Here is a 16,781-nt window from a genome sequence, read left to right on the forward strand (position 1 = left end):
GGTGTCATGCAACACTGAGGCCTGGCGGTGTCATGCAGCATGGAGGCTTGGCGGTGTCATGCACGGAGGCCTGGCGGTGTTATGCAGCACGGAGGCCTGGCGGTGTCATGCCCGAAGGCCTGGCGGTGTCATGCAGCACGGAGGCCTGGCGGTGTCATGCAGCACGGAGGCCTGGCGGTGTCATGCACGGAGGCCTGGCGGTGTCATGCAGCATGGAGGCCTGGCAGTGTCATGCAGCACGGAGGCCTGGCGGTGTCATGCAGCATGGAGGCCTGGCGGTGTCATGCAGCACGGAGGCCTGGCGGTGTCATGCAGCATGGAGGCCTGGCGGTGTCATGCATGGAGGCCTGGCGGTGTCATGCACGGAGGCCTGGCGGTGTCATGCAGCACGGAGGCCTGGCGGTGTCATGCAGAACGGAGGCCTGGCGGTGTCATGCAGCACGGAGGCCTGGCGGTGTCATGCAGCACGGAGGCCTGGCGGTGTCATGCACGGAGGCCTGGCGGTGTCATGCAGCACGGAGGCCTGGCGGTGTCATGCAGCACGGAGGCCTGGCGGTGTCATGCAGCACGGAGGCCTGGCGGTGTCATGCAGCACGGAGGCCTGGCGGTGTCATGCATGGTGGCCTGGCGGTGTCATGCAGCACGGAGGCCTGGCGGTGTCATGCACGGAGGCCTGGCAGTGTCATGCAGCACGGAGGCCTGGCGGTCTCATGCAGCACGGAGGCCTGGCGGTGTCATGCAGCACGGAGGCCTGGTGGTGTCATGCAGCACGGAGGCCTGGCGGTGTCATGCAGCACGGAGGCCTGGCGGTGTCATGCAGCACGGAGGCCTGGCGGTGTCATGCAGCACGGAGGCCTGGCAGTGTCATGCAGCACGGAGGCCTGGCGGTGTCATGCAGCACGGAGGCCTGGCGGTGTCATGCAGCACGGAGGCCTGGCGGTGTCATGCAGCACGGAGGCCTGGCGGTGTCATGATGCACGGAGGCCTGGCGGTGTCATGCAGCACAGAGGCCTGGCGGTGTCATGCAGCACAGAGGCCTGGCGGTGTCATAAAGCACGGTGGCCTGGCGGTGTCATGCAGCACGGAGGCCTGGCGGTGTCATCCAGCACGGATGCCTGGCGGTGTCATGCCAAGAGGCCTTGCGGTGTGATGCAGCACGGAGGCCTGGCGGTGTCATGCACGGAGGCCTGGCAGTGTCATGCAGCACGGAGGCCTGGCGGTGTCATGCAGCACGGAGGCATGGCGGTGTCATGCAGCACGGAGGCCTGGCGGTGTCATGCAGCACGGAGGCCTGGCGGTGTCATGCAGCACGGAGGCCTGGCGGTGTCATGCAGCACAGAGGCCTGGCGGTGTCATGCACGGAGGCCTGGCGGTGTCATGCAGCACGGAGGCCTGACGGTGTCATGCAGCACGGAGGCCTGGCGGTGTCATGCACGGAGGCCTGGCGGTGTCATGCAGCACGGAGGCCTGGCGGTGTCATGCAGCACGGAGGCCTGGCGGTGTCATGCAGCACGGAGGCCTGGTGGTGCCATGCACGGAGGCCTGGCGTTGTCATGCAGCACGGAGGCCTGGCGGTATCATGCAGCACGGAGGCCTGGCGGTGTCATGCAGCACGGAGGCCTGGCGATGTCATGCACGGAGGCCTGGCGGTGTCATGCACTGAGGCCTGGTGGTGTCATGCACTGAAGCCTGGCGGTGTCATGCACGGAGGCCTGGCGGTGTCATGCACGGAGGCCTGGCGGTGTCATGCAGCACGGAGGCCTGGCGGTGTCATGCACGGAGGCCTGGCGGTGTCATGCACGGAGGCCTGGCAGTGTCATGCAGCACGGAGGCCTGGCAGTGTCATGCAGCACGGAGGCCTGGCGGTGTCATGCAGCACGGAGGCCTGACGGTGTCATGCACGGAGGCCTGGCGGTGTCATGCAGCACAGAGGCCTGGCGGTGTCATGCAGCACGGAGGCCTGGCGGTGTCATGCAGCACGGAGGCCTGGCGGTGTCATGCAGCACGGAGGCCGGGCGGTATCTTGCACGGAGGCATGGCGGTGTCATGCAGCAAGGAGGCCTGGCGGTGTCATGCAGCACGGAGGCCTGCCGGTGTCATGCAACACGGAGGCCTGGCGGTGTCATGCAACACGGAGGTCTGGCGGTGTCATGCAGCACGGAGGCCTGGCGGTGTCATGCACGGAGGCCTGGTGGTGTCATGCAGCACAGAGGCCTGGCGGTGTCATGCACGGAGGCCTTGCGGTGTCATGCAGCACGGAGGCCTGGCGGTGTCATGCACGGAGGCCTGGCGGTGTCATGCAGCACGGAGGCCTGGCGGTGTCATGCAGGGAGGCCTGGCGGTGTCATGCAGCACGGAGGCCTGGCAGTGTCATGCAGCACAGAGACCTGGCGGTGTCATGCACGGAGGCCTGGCGATGTCATGCACGGAGGCCTGGCAGTGTCATGCAGCACGGAGGCCTGGCGGTGTCATGCACGGAGGCCTGGCAGTGTCATGCAGCACGGAGGCCTGGCGGTGTCATGCAGCACGGAGGCACGGCGGTGTCATGCACGGAGGCCTGGCGGTGTCATGCACGGAGGCCTGGCGGTGTCATGCAGCACGGAGGCCTGGCAGTGTCATGCAGCACGGAGGCCTGGCGGTGTCATGCAGCACGGAGGCCTGGCGGTGTCATGCAGCACGGAGGCCTGGCAGTGTCATACACGGAGGCCTGGCGGTGTCATGCAGCACGGAGGCCTGACGGTGTCATGCACGGAGGCCTGGCGGTGTCATGCAGCACAGAGGCCTGGCAGTGTCATGCAGCACGGAGGCCTGGCGGTGTCATGCAGCACGGAGGCCCGGCGGTGTCATGCAGCACGGAGGCCCGGCGGTGTCATGCACGGAGGCATGGTGGTGTCATGCAGCAAGGAGGCCTGGCGGTATCATGCAGCAAGGAGGCCTGCCGGTGTCATGCAACACGGAGGCCTGGCGGTGTCATGCAACACGGAGGCCTGGCGGTGTCATGCAGCACGGAGGCCTAGCGGTGTCATGCAGCACGGAGGCCTGGCGGTGTCATGCAGCACGGAGGCCTGGCGGTGTCATGCACGGAGGCCTGGCGGTGTCATGCAGCACGGAGGCCTGGCGGTGTCATGCACGGAGGCCTTGCGGTGTCATGCAGCACGGAGGCCTAGCGGTGTCATGCACGGAGGCCTGGCGGTGTCATGCAGCACGGAGGCCTGGCAGTGTCATGCACGGAGGCCTGGCGGTGTCATGCAGCACGGAGGCCTGGCGGTGTCATGCAGCACAGAGGCCTGGCGGTGTCATGCATGGAGGCCTGGCGGTGTCATGCACGGAGGCCTGGCGGTGTCATGCAGCACGGAGGCCTGGCGGTGTCATGCAGCACGGAGGCCTGGCGGTGTCATGCAGCACAGAGGCCTGGCGGTGTCATGCACGGAGGCCTGGCGGTGTCATGCAGCACGGAGGCCTGGCGGTGTCATGCAGCACGGAGGCCTGGTGGTGTCATGCACGGAGGCCTGGCGTTGTCATGCAGCACGGAGGCCTGGCGGTGTCATGCAGCACGGAGGCCTGGCGGTGTCATGCAGCACGGAGGCCTGAAGGTGTCATGCAGCACGGAGGCCTGGCGGTGTCATGCACGGAGGCCTGGCGGTGTCATGCACGGAGGCCTGGCGGTGTCATGCACGGAGGCCTGGCGGTGTCATGCAGCACGGAGGCCTGGCGGTGTCATGCACGGAGGCCTGGCGGTGTCATGCAGCACGGAGGCCTGGCGGTGTCATGCAGCACTGAGGCCTGGCGGTGTCATGCACGGAGGCCTGGCGGTGTCATGCAGCACGGAGGCCAGGCGGTGTCATGCAGCACGGAGGCCTGGCGGTGTCATGCAGCACTGAGGCCTGGCGGTGTCATGCAGCACGGAGGCCTGGCGGTGTCATGCACGGAGGCCTGGCGGTGTCATGCAGCACGGAGGCCTGGCGGTGTCATGCACGGAGGCCTGGCGGTGTCATGCAGCATGGAGGCCTGGTGGTGTCATGCAGCATGGAGGCCTGGCGGTGTCATGCACGGAGGCCTGGCGGTGTCATGCAGCATGGAGGCCTGGCGGTGTCATGCAGCACGGAGGCCTGGCGGTGTCATGCACGGAGGCCTGGCGGTGTCATGCAGCACGGAGGCCTGGCGGTGTCATGCAGCACGGAGGCCTGGCGGTGTCATGCAGCACGGAGGCCTGGCGGTGTCATGCAGCACTGAGGCCTGGCGGTGTCATGCATGGAGGCCTGGCGGTGTCATGCAGCACGGAGGCCTGGCAGTGTCATGCAGCACGGAGGCCTGGCGGTGTCATGCACGGATGCCTGGCGGTGTAATGCAGCACGGAGGCCTGGCGGTGTCATGCACGGAGGCCTGGCGGTGTCATGCGGAGGCCTGGCGGTGTCATGCAGCACGGAGGCCTGGCGGTGTCATGCAGCACGGAGGCCTGGCGGTGTCATGCAGCACGGAGGCCTGGCGGTGTCATGCAGCACGGAGGCCTGGCGGTGTCATGCACGGAGGCCTGGCGGTGTCATGCAGCACAGAGGCCTGGCGGTGTCATGCAGCACGGAGGCCTGGCGGTGTCAAGCAGCACGGAGGCCTGGCGGTGTCATGCAGCACGGAGGCCTGGCGGTGTCATGCATGGAGGCCTGGCGGTGTCATGCAGCATGGAGGCCTGGCAGTGTCATGCAACACGGAGGCCTGGGGGTGTCATGCACGGAGGCCTGGCGGTGTCATTCACGGAGGCCTGGCGGTGTCATGCAGCACGGAGGCCTGGTGGTGTCATGCACGGAGGCCTGGCGTTGTCATGCAGCACGGAGGCCTGGCGGTGTCATGCAGTACGGAGGCCTGGAGGTGTCATGCAGCACGGAGGCCTGGCGATGTCATGCACGGAGGCCTGGCGGTGTCATGCACTGAGGCCTGGCGGTGTCATGCACGGAGGCCTGGCAGTGTCATGCAGCACGGAGGCCTGGCGGTGTCATGCATGGAGGCCTGGCGGTGTCATGCACTGAAGCCTGGCGGTGTCATGCACGGAGGCCTGGCGGTGTCATGCAGCACGGAGGCCTGGCGGTGTCATGCACGGAGGCCTGGCGGTGTCATGCACGGAGGCCTGGCAGTGTCATGCAGCACGGAGGCCTGGCGGTGTCATGCAGCACGGAGGCCTGGCGGTGTCATGCAGCACTGAGGCCTGGCGGTGTCTTGCAGCACGGAGGCCTGGCGGTGTCTTGCAGCACAGAGGCCTGGCGGTGTCATGCACGGAGGCCTGGCGGTGTCATGCAGCACGGAGGCCTGGCGGTGTCATGCAGCACGGAGGCCTGGCGGTGTCATGCAGCATGGAGGCCTGGCGGTGTCATGCAGCACGGAGGCCTGGCGGTGTCATGCAGCACGGAGGCCTGGCGGTGTCATGCACGGAGGCCTGGCGGTGTCATGCAGCACGGAGGCCTGGCGGTGTTATGCACGGAGGCCTGGCGGTGTCATGCACGGAGGCCTGGCGGTGTCATGCAGCACAGAGGCCTGACGGTGTCATGCAGCACGGAGGCCTGGCGATGTCATGCACGGAGGCCTGGCGGTGTCATGCAGCACGGAGGCATGGCGGTGTCATGCAGCAAGGAGGCCTGGCGGTGTCATGCAGCACGGAGGCCTGGCGGTGTCATGCAGCACGGAGGCCTGGTGATGTCATGCACTGAGGCCTGGCGGTGTCATGCACTGAAGCCTGGCGGTGTCATGCACGAAGGCCTGGCGGTGTCATGCAGCACGGAGGCCTGGCGGTGTCATGCACGGAGGCCTGGCGGTGTCATGCACGGAGGCCTGGCAGTGTCATGCAGCACGGAGGCCTGGCGGTGTCATGCAGCACGGAGGCCTGGCGGTGTCATGCAGCACTGAGGCCTGGCGGTGTCTTGCAGCACAGAGGCCTGGCGGTGTCATGCAGCACAGAGGCCTGGCGGTGTCATGCACGGAGGCCTGGCGGTGTCATGCAGCACGGAGGCCTGGCGGTGTCATGCAGCACGGAGGCCTGGCGGTGTCATGCACGGAGGCCTGGCGGTGTCATGCACGGAGGCCTGGCGGTGTCATGCACGGAGGCCTGGCAGTGTCATGCAGCACGGAGGCCTGGCGGTGTCATGCAGCACGGAGGCCTGGCGGTGTCATGCAGCACTGAGGCCTGGCGGTGTCTTGCAGCACGGAGGCCTGGCGGTGTCATGCAGCACAGAGGCCTGGCGGTGTCATGCATGGAGGCCTGGCGGTGTCATGCAGCACGGAGGCCTGGCGGTGTCATGCAGCACGGAGGCCTGGCGGTGTCATGCACGGAGGCCTGGCGGTGTCATGCAGCACGGAGGCCTGGCGGTGTCATGCAGCACGGAGGCCTGGCGGTGTCATGCAGCACGGAGGCCTGGCGGTGTCATGCAGCACGGAGGCCTGGCGGTGTCATGCAGCACGGAGGCCTGGCGGTGTCATGCAGCACGGAGGCCTGGCGGTGTCATGCACTGAGGCCTGGCGGTGTCATGCAGCACGGAGGCCTGGCGGTGTCATGCACGGAGGCCTGGCGGTGTCATGCAGCACGGAGGCCTGGCGGTGTCATACACGGAGGCCTGGCGGTGTCATGCACGGAGGCCTGGCGGTGTCATGCAGCACGGAGGCCTGGCGGTGTCATGCACGGAGGCCTGGCGGTGTCATGCACGGAGGCCTGGCAGTGTCATGCAGCACGGAGGCCTGGTGGTGTCATGCAGCACGGAGGCCTGGCGGTGTCATGCAGCACGGAGGCCTGGCGGTGTCATGCAGCACGGAGGCCTGGCGGTGTCATGCAGCACGGAGGCCTGGCGGTGTCATGCAGCACGGAGGCCTGGCGGTGTCATGCAGCACGGAGGCCTGGCGGTGTCATGCAGCACGGAGGTCTGGCGGTGTCATGCAGCACGGAGGCCTGGCGGTGTCATTCAGCACGGAGGCCTGGCGGTGTCATGCACGGAGGCCTGGCGGTGTCATGCAGCACGGAGGCCTGGCGGTGTCATGCAGCACGGAGGCCTGGCGGTGTCATGCAGCACAGAGGCCTGGCGGTGTCATGCACGGAGGCCTGGCGGTGTCATGCAACACTGAGGCCTGGCGGTGTCATGCAGCATGGAGGCTTGGCGGTGTCATGCACGGAGGCCTGGCGGTGTTATGCAGCACGGAGGCCTGGCGGTGTCATGCCCGAAGGCCTGGCGGTGTCATGCAGCACGGAGGCCTGGCGGTGTCATGCAGCACGGAGGCCTGGCGGTGTCATGCACGGAGGCCTGGCGGTGTCATGCAGCATGGAGGCCTGGCGGTGTCATGCAGCACGGAGGCCTGGCGGTGTCATGCAGCACGGAGGCCTGGCGGTGTCATGCAGCACGGAGGCCTGGCGGTGTCATGCATGGTGGCCTGGCGGTGTCATGCAGCACGGAGGCCTGGCGGTGTCATGCACGGAGGCCTGGCAGTGTCATGCAGCACGGAGGCCTGGCGGTCTCATGCAGCACGGAGGCCTGGCGGTGTCATGCAGCACGGAGGCCTGGTGGTGTCATGCAGCACGGAGGCCTGGCGGTGTCATGCAGCACGGAGGCCTGGCGGTGTCATGCAGCACGGAGGCCTGGCGGTGTCATGCAGCACGGAGGCCTGGCGGTGTCATGCAGCACGGAGGCCTGGCGGTGTCATGCAGCACGGAGGCCTGGCGGTGTCATGCAGCACGGAGGCCTGGCGGTGTCATGCACGGAGGCCTGGCGGTGTCATGCAGCACAGAGGCCTGGCGGTGTCATAAAGCACGGTGGCCTGGCGGTGTCATGCAGCACGGAGGCCTGGCGGTGTCATCCAGCACGGATGCCTGGCGGTGTCATGCCAAGAGGCCTTGCGGTGTGATGCAGCACGGAGGCCTGGCGGTGTCATGCACGGAGGCCTGGCAGTGTCATGCAGCACGGAGGCCTGGCGGTGTCATGCAGCACGGAGGCATGGCGGTGTCATGCAGCACAGAGGCCTGGCGATGTCATGCAGCACGGAGGCCTGGCGGTGTCATGCAGCACGGAGGCCTGGCGGTGTCATGCAGCACAGAGGCCTGGCGGTGTCATGCACGGAGGCCTGGCGGTGTCATGCAGCACGGAGGCCTGACGGTGTCATGCAGCACGGAGGCCTGGCGGTGTCATGCACGGAGGCCTGGCGGTGTCATGCAGCACGGAGGCCTGGCGGTGTCATGCAGCACGGAGGCCTGGCGGTGTCATGCAGCACGGAGGCCTGGCGGTGTCATGCAGCACGGAGGCCTGGCAGTGTCATACACGGAGGCCTGGCGGTGTCATGCAGCACGGAGGCCTGACGGTGTCATGCACGGAGGCCTGGCGATGTCATGCAGCACAGAGGCCTGGCAGTGTCATGCAGCACGGAGGCCTGGCGGTGTCATGCAGCACGGAGGCCCGGCGGTGTCATGCAGCACGGAGGCCCGGCGGTGTCATGCACGGAGGCATGGTGGTGTCATGCAGCAAGGAGGCCTGGCGGTATCATGCAGCAAGGAGGCCTGCCGGTGTCATGCAACACGGAGGCCTGGCGGTGTCATGCAACACGGAGGCCTGGCGGTGTCATGCAGCACGGAGGCCTGGCGGTGTCATGCAGCACGGAGGCCTGGCGGTGTCATGCACGGAGGCCTGGCGGTGTCATGCAGCACGGAGGCCTGGCGGTGTCATGCACGGAGGCCTTGCGGTGTCATGCAGCACGGAGGCCTAGCGGTGTCATGCACGGAGGCCTGGCGGTGTCATGCAGCACGGAGGCCTGGCAGTGTCATGCATGGAGGCCTGGCGGTGTCATGCAGCACGGAGGCCTGGCGGTGTCATGCAGCACAGAGGCCTGGCGGTGTCATGCACAGAGGCCTGGCGGTGTCATGCACGGAGGCCTGGCGGTGTCATGCAGCACGGAGGCCTGGCGGTGTCATGCAGCACGGAGGCCTGGCGGTGTCATGCAGCACAGAGGCCTGACGGTGTCATGCACGGAGGCCTGGCGGTGTCATGCAGCACGGAGGCCTGGCGGTGTCATGCAGCACGGAGGCCTGGTGGTGTCATGCACGGAGGCCTGGCGTTGTCATGCAGCACGGAGGCCTGGCGGTGTCATGCAGCACGGAGGCCTGGCGGTGTCATGCAGCACGGAGGCCTGGCGGTGTCATGCAGCACGGAGGCCTGAAGGTGTCATGCAGCACGGAGGCCTGGCGATGTCATGCACGGAGGCCTGGCGGTGTCATGCACGGAGGCCTGGCGGTGTCATGCACGGAGGCCTGGCGGTGTCATGCAGCACGGAGGCCTGGCGGTGTCATGCACGGAGGCCTGGCGGTGTCATGCAGCACGGAGGCCTGGCGGTGTCATGCAGCACTGAGGCCTGGCGGTGTCATGCACGGAGGCCTGGCGGTGTCATGCAGCACGGAGGCCTGGCGGTGTCATGCAGCACGGAGGCATGGCGGTGTCATGCAGCACTGAGGCCTGGCAGTGTCATGCAGCACAGAGGCCTGGCGGTGTCATGCAGCACTGAGGCCTGGCGGTGTCATGCAGCATGGAGGCCTGGCGGTGTCATGCACGGAGGCCTGGCGGTGTCATGCAGCATGGAGGCCTGGCGGTGTCATGCAGCACGGAGGCCTGGCGGTGTCATGCACGGAGGCCTGGCGGTGTCATGCAGCACGGAGGCCTGGCGGTGTCATGCAGCACGGAGGCATGGCGGTGTCATGCAGCACGGAGGCATGGCGGTGTCATGCAGCACGGAGGCCTGGCGGTGTCATGCAGCACTGAGGCCTGGCGGTGTCATGCATGGAGGCCTGGCGGTGTCATGCAGCACGGAGGCCTGGCGGTGTCATGCAGCACGGAGGCCTGGCGGTGTCATGCACGGATGCCTGGCGGTGTAATGCAGCACGGAGGCCTGGCGGTGTCATGCACGGAGGCCTGGCGGTGTCATGCGGAGGCCTGGCGGTGTCATGCACGGAGGCCTGGCGGTGTCATGCAGCACGGAGGCCTGGCAGTGTCATGCAGCACGGAGGCCTGGCGGTGTCATGCACGGAGGCCTGGCGGTGTCATGCAGCACAGAGGCCTGGCGGTGTCATGCAGCACGGAGGCCTGGCGGTGTCAAGCAGCACGGAGGCCTGGCGGTGTCATGCAGCACGGAGGCCTGGCGGTGTCATGCACGGAGGCCTGGCGGTGTCATGCAGCATGGAGGCCTGGCAGTGTCATGCAACACGGAGGCCTGGGGGTGTCATGCACGGAGGCCTGGCGGTGTCATGCACGGAGGCCTGGCGGTGTCATGCAGCACGGAGGCCTGGTGGTGTCATGCACGGAGGCCTGGCGTTGTCATGCAGCACGGAGGCCTGGCGGTGTCATGCAGTACGGAGGCCTGGAGGTGTCATGCAGCACGGAGGCCTGGCGATGTCATGCACGGAGGCCTGGCGGTGTCATGCACTGAGGCCTGGCGGTGTCATGCACGGAGGCCTGGCGGTGTCATGCAGCACAGAGGCCTGGCGGTGTCATGCACGGAGGCCTGGCGGTGTCATGCACTGAAGCCTGGCGGTGTCATGCACGGAGGCCTGGCGGTGTCATGCAGCACGGAGGCCTGGCGGTGTCATGCACGGAGGCCTGGCGGTGTCATGCACGGAGGACTGGCAGTGTCATGCAGCACGGAGGCCTGGCGGTGTCATGCAGCACGGAGGCCTGGCGGTGTCATGCAGCACTGAGGCCTGGCGGTGTCTTGCAGCACGGAGGCCTGGCGGTGTCATGCAGCACAGAGGCCTGGCGGTGTCATGCACGGAGGCCTGGCAGTGTCATGCAGCACGGAGGCCTGGCGGTGTCATGCAGCACGGAGGCCTGGCGGTGTCATGCAGCACGGAGGCCTGGCGGTGTCATGCAGCACGGAGGCCTGGCGGTGTCATGCAGCACGGAGGCCTGGCGGTGTCATGCAGCACGGAGGCCTGGCGGTGTCATGCACGGAGGCCTGGCGGTGTCATGCAGCACGGAGGCCTGGCGGTGTTATGCACGGAGGCCTGGCGGTGTCATGCACGGAGGCCTGGCGGTGTCATGCAGCACAGAGGCCTGACGGTGTCATGCAGCACGGAGGCCTGGCGATGTCATGCACGGAGGCCTGGCGGTGTCATGCAGCATGGAGGCATGGCGGTGTCATGCAGCAAGGAGGCCTGGCGGTGTCATGCAGCACGGAGGCCTGGCGGTGTCATGCAGCACGGAGGCCTGGTGATGTCATGCACTGAGGCCTGGCGGTGTCATGCACTGAAGCCTGGCGGTGTCATGCACGGAGGCCTGGCGGTGTCATGCAGCACGGAGGCCTGGCGGTGTCATGCACGGAGGCCTGGCGGTGTCATGCACGGAGGCCTGGCAGTGTCATGCAGCACGGAGGCCTGGCGGTGTCATGCAGCACGGAGGCCTGGCGGTGTCATGCAGCACTGAGGCCTGGCGGTGTCTTGCAGCACGGAGGCCTGGCGGTGTCATGCAGCACAGAGGCCTGGCAGTGTCATGCAGCACGGAGGCCTGGCGGTGTCATGCAGCACGGAGGCCTGGCGGTGTCATGCAGCACGGAGGCCTGGCGGTGTCATGCACGGAGGCCTGGCGGTGTCATGCAGCACGGAGGCCTGGCGGTGTCATGCACAGAGGCCTGGCGGTGTCATGCACGGAGGCCTGGCAGTGTCATGCAGCACGGAGGCCTGGCGGTGTCATGCAGCACGGAGGCCTGGCGGTGTCATGCAGCACTGAGGCCTGGCGGTGTCTTGCAGCACGGAGGCCTGGCGGTGTCATGCAGCACAGAGGCCTGGCGGTGTCATGCATGGAGGCCTGGCGGTGTCATGCAGCACGGAGGCCTGGCGGTGTCATGCAGCACGGAGGCCTGGCGGTGTCATGCACGGAGGCCTGGCGGTGTCATGCAGCACGGAGGCCTGGCGGTGTCATGCAGCACGGAGGCCTGGCGGTGTCATGCAGCACGGAGGCCTGGCGGTGTCATGCAGCACGGAGGCCTGGCGGTGTCATGCACTGAAGCCTGGCGGTGTCATGCAGCACGGAGGCCTGGCGGTGTCATGCACGGAGGCCTGGCGGTGTCATGCAGCACGGAGGCCTGGCAGTGTCATGCAGCACGGAGGCCTGGTGGTGTCATACACGGAGGCCTGGCGGTGTCATGCAGCACGGAGGCCTGGCGGTGTCATGCACGGGGGCCTGGCGGTGTCATGCAGCACGGAGGCCTGGCGGTGTCATGCACGGAGGCCTGGCGGTGTCATGCACGGAGGCCTGGCAGTGTCATGCAGCACGGAGGCCTGGCGGTGTCATGCAGCACGGAGGCCTGGCGGTGTCATGCAGCACTGAGGCCTGGCGGTGTCATGCAGCACGGAGGCCTGGCGGTGTCATGCAGCACAGAGGCCTGGCGGTGTCATGCACGGAGGCCTGGTGGTGTCATGCAGCACGGAGGCCTGGCGGTGTCATGCAGCACGGAGGCCTGGCGGTGTCATGCAGCACGGAGGCCTGGCAGTGTCATGCAGCACGGAGGCCTGGCGGTGTCATACAGCACGGAGGCATGGCGGTGTCATGCAGCACGGAGGCCTGGCGGTGTCATGCAGCACGGAGGCCTGCTGGTGTCATGCACGGAGGCCTGGCGGTGTCATGCAACACGGAGGCCTGGCGGTGTCATGCAACACGGAGGCCTGGCGGTGTCATGCAGCACGGAGGCCTGGCGATGTCATGCACGGAGGCCTGGCGGTGTCATGCAGCACGGAGGCCTGGCGGTGTCATGCACGGAGGCCTGGCGGTGTCATGCAGCACAGAGGCCTGACGGTGTCATGCAGCACGGAGGCCTGGCGATGTCATGCACGGAGGCCTGGCGGTGTCATGCAGCACGGAGGCATGGCGGTGTCATGCAGCAAGGAGGCTTGGCGGTGTCATGCAGCACGGAGGCCTGGCGGTGTCATGCAGCACGGAGGCCTGGTGATGTCATGCACTGAGGCCTGGCGGTGTCATGCACTGAAGCCTGGCGGTGTCATGCACGGAGGCCTGGCGGTGTCATGCAGCACGGAGGCCTGGCGGTGTCATGCACGGAGGCCTGGCGGTGTCATGCACGGAGGCCTGGCAGTGTCATGCAGCACGGAGGCCTGGCGGTGTCATGCAGCACGGAGGCCTGGCGGTGTCATGCAGCACTGAGGCCTGGCGGTGTCTTGCAGCACGGAGGCCTGGCGGTGTCATGCAGCACAGAGGCCTGGCGGTGTCATGCACGGAGGCCTGGCGGTGTCATGCAGCACGGAGGCCTGGCGGTGTCATGCAGCACGGAGGCCTGGCGGTGTCATGCACGGAGGCCTGGCGGTGTCATGCAGCACGGAGGCCTGGCGGTGTCATGCACGGAGGCCTGGCGGTGTCATGCACGGAGGCCTGGCAGTGTCATGCAGCACGGAGGCCTGGCGGTGTCATGCAGCACGGAGGCCTGGCGGTGTCATGCAGCACTGAGGCCTGGCGGTGTCTTGCAGCACGGAGGCCTGGCGGTGTCATGCATGGAGGCCTGGCGGTGTCATGCAGCACGGAGGCCTGGCGGTGTCATGCAGCACGGAGGCCTGGCGGTGTCATGCACGGAGGCCTGGCGGTGTCATGCAGCACGGAGGCCTGGCGGTGTAATGCAGCACGGAGGCCTGGCGGTGTCATGCACGGAGGCCTGGCGGTGTCATGCAGCACGGAGGCTGGCGGTGTCATGCAGCACGGAGGCCTGGCGGTGTCATGCACGGAGGCCTGGCGGTGTCATGCACGGAGGCCTGGCGGTGTCATGCAGCACGGAGGCCTGGCTGTGTCATGCAGCACGGAGGCCTGGCGGTGTCATGCAGCACGGAGGCCTGGCGGTGTCATGCAGCACGGAGGCCTGGCGGTGTCATGCAGCACGGAGGCCTGGCGGTGTCATGCAGCACAGAGGCCTGGCGGTGTCATGCACGGAGGCCTGGCGGTGTCATGCAGCACGGAGGCCTGGTGGTGTCATGCAGCACGGAGGCCTGGCGGTGTCATGCATGGAGGCTTGGCGGTGTCATGCACGGAGGCCTGGCGGTGTCATGCAGCACGGAGGCCTGGCGGTGTCATGCACGGAGGCCTGGCGGTGTCATGCAGCACGGAGGCCTGGCGGTGTCATGCAGCACGGAGGCCTGGCGGTGTCATGCAGCACGGAGGCCTGGCGGTGTCATGCAGCACGGAGGCCTGGCGGTGTCATGCAGCACGGAGGCCTGGCGGTGTCATGCACTGAGGCCTGGCGGTGTCATGCAGCACGGAGGCCTGGCGGTGTCATGCACGGAGGCCTGGCGGTGTCATGCAGCACGGAGGCCTGGCAGTGTCATGCAGCACGGAGGCCTGGTGGTGTCATACACGGAGGCCTGGCGGTGTCATGCAGCACGGAGGCCTGGCGGTGTCATGCACGGGGGCCTGGCGGTGTCATGCAGCACGGAGGCCTGGCGGTGTCATGCACGGAGGCCTGGCGGTGTCATGCACGGAGGCCTGGCAGTGTCATGCAGCACGGAGGCCTGGCGGTGTCATGCAGCACGGAGGCCTGGCGGTGTCATGCAGCACTGAGGCCTGGCGGTGTCATGCAGCACGGAGGCCTGGCGGTGTCATGCAGCACAGAGGCCTGGCGGTGTCATGCACGGAGGCCTGGTGGTGTCATGCAGCACGGAGGCCTGGCGGTGTCATGCAGCACGGAGGCCTGGCGGTGTCATGCAGCACGGAGGCCTGGCAGTGTCATGCAGCACGGAGGCCTGGCGGTGTCATACAGCACGGAGGCATGGCGGTGTCATGCAGCACGGAGGCCTGGCGGTGTCATGCAGCACGGAGGCCTGCTGGTGTCATGCACGGAGGCCTGGCGGTGTCATGCAACACGGAGGCCTGGCGGTGTCATGCAACACGGAGGCCTGGCGGTGTCATGCAGCACGGAGGCCTGGCGATGTCATGCACGGAGGCCTGGCGGTGTCATGCAGCACGGAGGCCTGGCGGTGTCATGCACGGAGGCCTGGCGGTGTCATGCAGCACAGAGGCCTGACGGTGTCATGCAGCACGGAGGCCTGGCGATGTCATGCACGGAGGCCTGGCGGTGTCATGCAGCACGGAGGCATGGCGGTGTCATGCAGCAAGGAGGCTTGGCGGTGTCATGCAGCACGGAGGCCTGGCGGTGTCATGCAGCACGGAGGCCTGGTGATGTCATGCACTGAGGCCTGGCGGTGTCATGCACTGAAGCCTGGCGGTGTCATGCACGGAGGCCTGGCGGTGTCATGCAGCACGGAGGCCTGGCGGTGTCATGCACGGAGGCCTGGCGGTGTCATGCACGGAGGCCTGGCAGTGTCATGCAGCACGGAGGCCTGGCGGTGTCATGCAGCACGGAGGCCTGGCGGTGTCATGCAGCACTGAGGCCTGGCGGTGTCTTGCAGCACGGAGGCCTGGCGGTGTCATGCAGCACAGAGGCCTGGCGGTGTCATGCACGGAGGCCTGGCGGTGTCATGCAGCACGGAGGCCTGGCGGTGTCATGCAGCACGGAGGCCTGGCGGTGTCATGCACGGAGGCCTGGCGGTGTCATGCAGCACGGAGGCCTGGCGGTGTCATGCACGGAGGCCTGGCGGTGTCATGCACGGAGGCCTGGCAGTGTCATGCAGCACGGAGGCCTGGCGGTGTCATGCAGCACGGAGGCCTGGCGGTGTCATGCAGCACTGAGGCCTGGCGGTGTCTTGCAGCACGGAGGCCTGGCGGTGTCATGCATGGAGGCCTGGCGGTGTCATGCAGCACGGAGGCCTGGCGGTGTCATGCAGCACGGAGGCCTGGCGGTGTCATGCACGGAGGCCTGGCGGTGTCATGCAGCACGGAGGCCTGGCGGTATCATGCAGCACGGAGGCCTGGCGGTGTCATGCAGCACGGAGGCCTGGCGGTGTCATGCAGCACGGAGGCCTGGCGGTGTCATGCAGCACGGAGGCCTGGCGGTGTCATGCACTGAGGCCTGGTGGTGTCATGCAGCACGGAGGCCTGGCGGTGTCATGCACGGAGGCCTGGCGGTGTCATGCAGCACGGAGGCCTGGCGGTGTCATGCAGCACGGAGGCCTGGTGGTGTCATACACGGAGGCCTGGCAGTGTCATGCAGCACGGAGGCCTGGCGGTGTCATGCACGGAGGCCTGGCGGTGTCATGCAGCACGGAGGCCTGGCGGTGTCATGCACGGAGGCCTGGCGGTGTCATGCACGGAGGCCTGGCAGTGTCATGCAGCACGGAGGCCTGGCGGTGTCATGCAGCACTAAGGCCTGGCGGTGTCATGCAGCACTGAGGCCTGGCGGTGTCATGCAGCACAGAGGCCTGGCGGTGTCATGCACGGAGGCCTGGCGGTGTCATGCAGCACGGAGGCCTGGCGGTGTCATGCAGCACGGAGGCCTGGCGGTGTCATGCAGCACGGAGGCCTGGCAGTGTCATGCAGCACGGAGGCCTGGCGGTGTCATACAGCACGGAGGCATGGCGGTGTCATGCAGCACGGAGGCATGGCGGTGTCATGCAGCACGGAGGCCTGGCGGTGTCATGCAGCACGGAGGCCTGGCGGTGTCATGCACGGAGGCCTGGCGGTGTCATGCAGCACGGAGGCCTGGCGGTGTCATGCAGCACGGAGGCCTGGTGGTGTCATGCAGCACGGAGGCCTGGCAGTGTCATGCAGCACAGAGGCCTGGCGGTGTGATGCAGCACGGAGGCCTGGCGGTGTCATGCAGCACGAAGGCCTGGCGGTGTCATGCACGGAGGCCTGGCGGTGTCATGCAGCACGGATGCCTGGTGGTGT

The sequence above is a fragment of the Lissotriton vulgaris genome, unplaced genomic scaffold (genome assembly GCF_964263255.1).
Source record: "Lissotriton vulgaris unplaced genomic scaffold, aLisVul1.2 SCAFFOLD_831, whole genome shotgun sequence".
NCBI classification, from domain to species: domain Eukaryota; kingdom Metazoa; phylum Chordata; class Amphibia; order Caudata; family Salamandridae; genus Lissotriton; species Lissotriton vulgaris.